Source organism: Poromitra crassiceps (assembly GCF_964638095.1).
Source record: "Poromitra crassiceps genome assembly, chromosome: 19".
Lineage (NCBI taxonomy): Eukaryota > Metazoa > Chordata > Actinopteri > Beryciformes > Melamphaidae > Poromitra > Poromitra crassiceps.
The window spans coordinates 7,277,459-7,282,458 of record NC_139646.1 but is presented as its reverse complement, the minus strand read 5'-3'; the positions used below and the strand labels follow the sequence as shown (position 1 = coordinate 7,282,458).

General features: G+C 46.1%; 1 protein-coding gene across 1 annotated transcript in view; it reads left to right on the top strand.

Annotated features, from left to right (window-relative positions):
• The window catches only part of LOC310793861 (protein sidekick-1-like), a gene marked incomplete at both ends in the record, with an annotated part of 384,133 nt that overhangs the window by 260,434 nt on the left and 118,699 nt on the right, over positions 1-5,000 (top strand). The gene's annotated exons all lie outside the window — the stretch shown is intronic.

Genomic DNA, 5,000 nt, shown 5'->3' with positions numbered 1-5,000 from the left:
GTCATGTGAGTTCACGCTCCACACGCCTCGAGGTCATGTGAGTTCACGCTCCACACGCCTCGAGGTCATGTGAGTTCACGCTCCACACGCCTCGAGGTCATGTGAGTTCACGCTCCACACGCCTCGAGGTCATGTGAGTTCACGCTCCACACGCCTCGAGGTCATGTGAGTTCACGCTCCACACGTCTCGAGGTCATGTGAGTTCACGCTCCACACGCCTCGAGGTCATGTGAGTTCACGCTCTGCACGCCTCGAGGTCATGTGAGTTCAAAGAAGCATGCGAGCACTTTTCATCAAGTCACCTACTTTCAGAGAATAGGCTGATATTACATCATTGTCAAATTGTAGCAAGAGAGCATAATGGAATATTTAATTTGATAAATGTCCATGTAAATGAACATGGACCAAATGTTGTTTTCTAACTTGTCATAAGACAGTGACACACAACAGTAGAGAAATCAACTATGCAACACAGTCTATGACAGCTAAGACTTTCTGAAGGAGTAGAGTAGCACTTGTAGAAAGTAGTTTGAGAAGGAATAAGTAACATTACGGTAGTTGGATTCTTTTTTTTAGAACAGGGAGAAGGATGTTAGTTCAAGAAGGGCCCAGGTGGAGCCTGAAAAGGTGTGTTTTAGTCTCTGCCGAAAGATGGGCAGTGATTCGGCCATCCTGACCGAAGGGGGCAGCTCATTCCACTATTGTGGCGCCAGGGACGAGAAGACTTTTGAGCCCACGTAGCGATGGAGGGGCGATCTGCAAGGGTGGAGGAGCGGAGGGAGCGATGCGAGGTTAGATTGCGCATACGGAGGAGCTGTCTGTTGCACTGCCCTGTAGGCCAGTACCAGTGTCTTGAATTTGGACGTGTGGCGAGATGGGAAGCCAGTGAAGGTCCCGGAAGAGGGAGTGACATGAGAGAATTTAGGTTGGTTGAACACCAGACAGGCTGCAGTGTTCTGAATGAGCTGTAGCGGTTGGATGGCAGAGGCAGGTAGCCCAGCCAGAAGAATGTTGCAGTAGCCCAGATGATAAGTGACTGGAACAGGAGTTGTGTTGCTTCCCTCGTGAGAAACTGGTGGATTTTGCGGATGTTGTACACAGGAAGAAGCTACAGGAGCGGGTAGTTGCTGTGATGTAGGCCGAGCTGGACAGCTGGTTGTCTAGGATCACCCAGAGGTTCTTAGCCGTTTGAGAGGGTAACACAGTAGTGTTGTCAATGGAGATGGAGTGGTCTGTGAGAGGGCAGTCTTTCCCTGGGAGGAAGAGTAGCTCTGTCTTACCAAGATTGAGCTTGAGGTGGAGGGCACTGGGCAGACAACCAGTTTTTGAGGCATGCAGATATACGTGCCTCAATTTGTGTGAGAGGGATCCTCTCCAGAAGACCTGGTAGGAACAGTTAGAGAGATAGGAAGCAAGCCAGGAGTGTGCAGATCCTCAGATACCTAGGTCAGACAGAATGGAGAGAAGAATTTGGTGGTTAGCTGTATCAAAAGCAGCAGACAGGTCAAGGAGGACAAGGACAGAGGAGAGGGATGAGGCCTTAGCAGTGTGTAGTAGGGTCTATGTGACTGCAAGGAGAGCTGTCTCAGTAGAGTGAGAAGAAGCCTTGCAACCAGATTGCAGAGGGTCCAGCTGGTCATTCTGGGAGAGATAGAGAGAAAGTTGATGGGAAGCTGCTCGTTCAAGGCTTTTGGAAAGGAGTGAGAGAAGAGAGACAGGTCTGTAGATCATAAAGGAGTGAGAGAAGAGAGACAGGTCTGTAGATCATAAAGGAGTGAGAGAAGAGAGACAGGTCTGTAGATCATAAAGGAGTGAGAGAAGAGAGACAGGTCTGTGGATCATAAAGGAGTGAGAGAAGAGAGACAGGTCTGTAGATCATAAAGGAGTGAGAGAAGAGAGACAGGTCTGTAGAGCATAAAGGAGTGAGAGAAGAGAGACAGGTCTGTAGATCATAAAGGAGTGAGAGAAGAGAGACAGGTCTGTAGATCATAAAGGAGTGAGAGAAGAGAGACAGGTCTGTAGATCATAAAGGAGTGAGAGAAGAGAGACAGGTCTGTAGATCATAAAGGAGTGAGAGAGACAGGTCTATAGATCATAAAGGAGTGAGAGAAGAGAGACAGGTCTGTAGATCATAAAGGAGTGAGAGAGACAGGTCTGTAGATCATAAAGGAGTGAGAGAAGAGAGACAGGTCTGTGGATCATAAAGGAGTGAGAGAAGAGAGACAGGTCTGTAGATCATAAAGGAGTGAGAGAGACAGGTCTATAGATCATAAAGGAGTGAGAGAAGAGAGACAGGTCTGTAGATCATAAAGGAGTGAGAGAGACAGGTCTGTAGATCATAAAGGAGTGAGAGAAGAGAGACAGGTCTGTAGATCATAAAGGAGTGAGAGAAGAGAGACAGGTCTGTAGATCATAAAGGAGTGAGAGAGACAGGTCTATAGATCATAAAGGAGTGAGAGAAGAGAGACAGGTCTGTAGATCATAAAGGAGTGAGAGAGACAGGTCTATAGATCATAAAGGAGTGAGAGAAGAGAGACAGGTCTGTGGATCATAAAGGAGTGAGAGAAGAGAGACAGGTCTGTAGATCATAAAGGAGTGAGAGAAGAGAGACAGGTCTGTAGATCATAAAGGAGTGAGAGAAGAGAGACAGGTCTGTGGATCATAAAGGAGTGAGAGAAGAGAGACAGGTCTGTAGAGCATAAAGGAGTGAGAGAAGAGAGACAGGTCTGTAGATCATAAAGGAGTGAGAGAAGAGAGACAGGTCTGTAGATCATAAAGGAGTGAGAGAGACAGGTCTGTAGATCATAAAGGAGTGAGAGAGACAGGTCTATAGATCATAAAGGAGTGAGAGAGACAGGTCTGTGGATCATAAAGGAGTGAGAGAAGAGAGACAGGTCTGTAGATCATAAAGGAGTGAGAGAAGAGAGACAGGTCTGTAGATCATAAAGGAGTGAGAGAAGAGAGACAGGTCTGTGGATCATAAAGGAGTGAGAGAAGAGAGACAGGTCTGTAGAGCATAAAGGAGTGAGAGAAGAGAGACAGGTCTGTAGATCATAAAGGAGTGAGAGAAGAGAGACAGGTCTGTAGATCATAAAGGAGTGAGAGAAGAGAGACAGGTCTGTAGATCATAAAGGAGTGAGAGAAGAGAGACAGGTCTGTAGATCATAAAGGAGTGAGAGAAGAGAGACAGGTCTGTAGATCATAAAGGAGTGAGAGAAGAGAGACAGGTCTGTAGAGCATAAAGGAGTGAGAGAAGAGAGACAGGTCTGTAGAGCATAAAGGAGTGAGAGAAGAGAGACAGGTCTGTAGATCATAAAGGAGTGAGAGAAGAGAGACAGGTCTGTAGAGCATAAAGGAGTGAGAGAAGAGAGACAGGTCTGTAGAGCATAAAGGAGTGAGAGAAGAGAGACAGGTATGTAGAGCATAACGGAGTGAGAGAAGAGAGACAGGTCTGTAGATCATAAAGGAGTGAGAGAAGAGAGACAGGTCTGTAGATCATAAAGGAGTGAGAGAAGAGAGACAGGTCTGTGGATCATAAAGGAGTGAGAGAAGAGAGACAGGTCTGTAGATCATAAAGGAGTGAGAGAAGAGAGACAGGTCTGTAGAGCATAAAGGAGTGAGAGAAGAGAGACAGGTCTGTAGATCATAAAGGAGTGAGAGAAGAGAGACAGGTCTGTAGATCATAAAGGAGTGAGAGAAGAGAGACAGGTCTGTAGATCATAAAGGAGTGAGAGAAGAGAGACAGGTCTGTAGATCATAAAGGAGTGAGAGAGACAGGTCTATAGATCATAAAGGAGTGAGAGAGACAGGTCTGTGGATCATAAAGGAGTGAGAGAAGAGAGACAGGTCTGTAGATCATAAAGGAGTGAGAGAAGAGAGACAGGTCTGTAGATCATAAAGGAGTGAGAGAAGAGAGACAGGTCTGTGGATCATAAAGGAGTGAGAGAAGAGAGACAGGTCTGTAGAGCATAAAGGAGTGAGAGAAGAGAGACAGGTCTGTAGATCATAAAGGAGTGAGAGAAGAGAGACAGGTCTGTAGATCATAAAGGAGTGAGAGAAGAGAGACAGGTCTGTAGATCATAAAGGAGTGAGAGAAGAGAGACAGGTATGTAGATCATAAAGGAGTGAGAGAAGAGAGACAGGTCTGTAGATCATAAAGGAGTGAGAGAAGAGAGACAGGTCTGTAGAGCATAAAGGAGTGAGAGAAGAGAGACAGGTCTGTAGAGCATAAAGGAGTGAGAGAAGAGAGACAGGTCTGTAGATCATAAAGGAGTGAGAGAAGAGAGACAGGTCTGTAGAGCATAAAGGAGTGAGAGAAGAGAGACAGGTCTGTAGAGCATAAAGGAGTGAGAGAAGAGAGACAGGTCTGTAGAGCATAACGGAGTGAGAGAAGAGAGACAGGTCTGTAGATCATAAAGGAGTGAGAGAAGAGAGACAGGTCTGTAGATCATAAAGGAGTGATAGAAGAGAGACAGGTCTGTAGAGTATAAAGGAGTGAGAGAAGAGAGACAGGTCTGTAGATCATAAAGGAGTGAGAGAAGAGAGACAGGTCTGTAGAGCATAAAGGAGTGAGAGAAGAGAGACAGGTCTGTAGATCATAAAGGAGTGAGAGGAGAGAGACAGGTCTGTAGATCATAAAGGAGTGAGAGAAGAGAGACAGGTCTGTAGATCATAAAGGAGTGAGAGAAGAGAGACAGGTCTGTAGATCATAAAGGAGTGAGAGAAGAGAGACAGGTCTGTAGATCATAAAGGAGTGAGAGGAGAGAGACAGGTCTGTAGATCATAAAGGAGTGAGAGAAGAGAGACAGGTCTGTAGATCATAAAGGAGGGAGAGAAGAGAGACAGGTCTGTAGATCATAAAGGAGTGAGAGGAGAGAGACAGGTCTGTAGAGCATAAAGGAGTGAGAGGAGAGAGACAGGTCTGTAGAGCATAAAGGAGTGAGAGAAGAGAGACAGGTCTGTAGATCATAAAGGAGTGAGAGAAGAGAGACAGGTCTGTA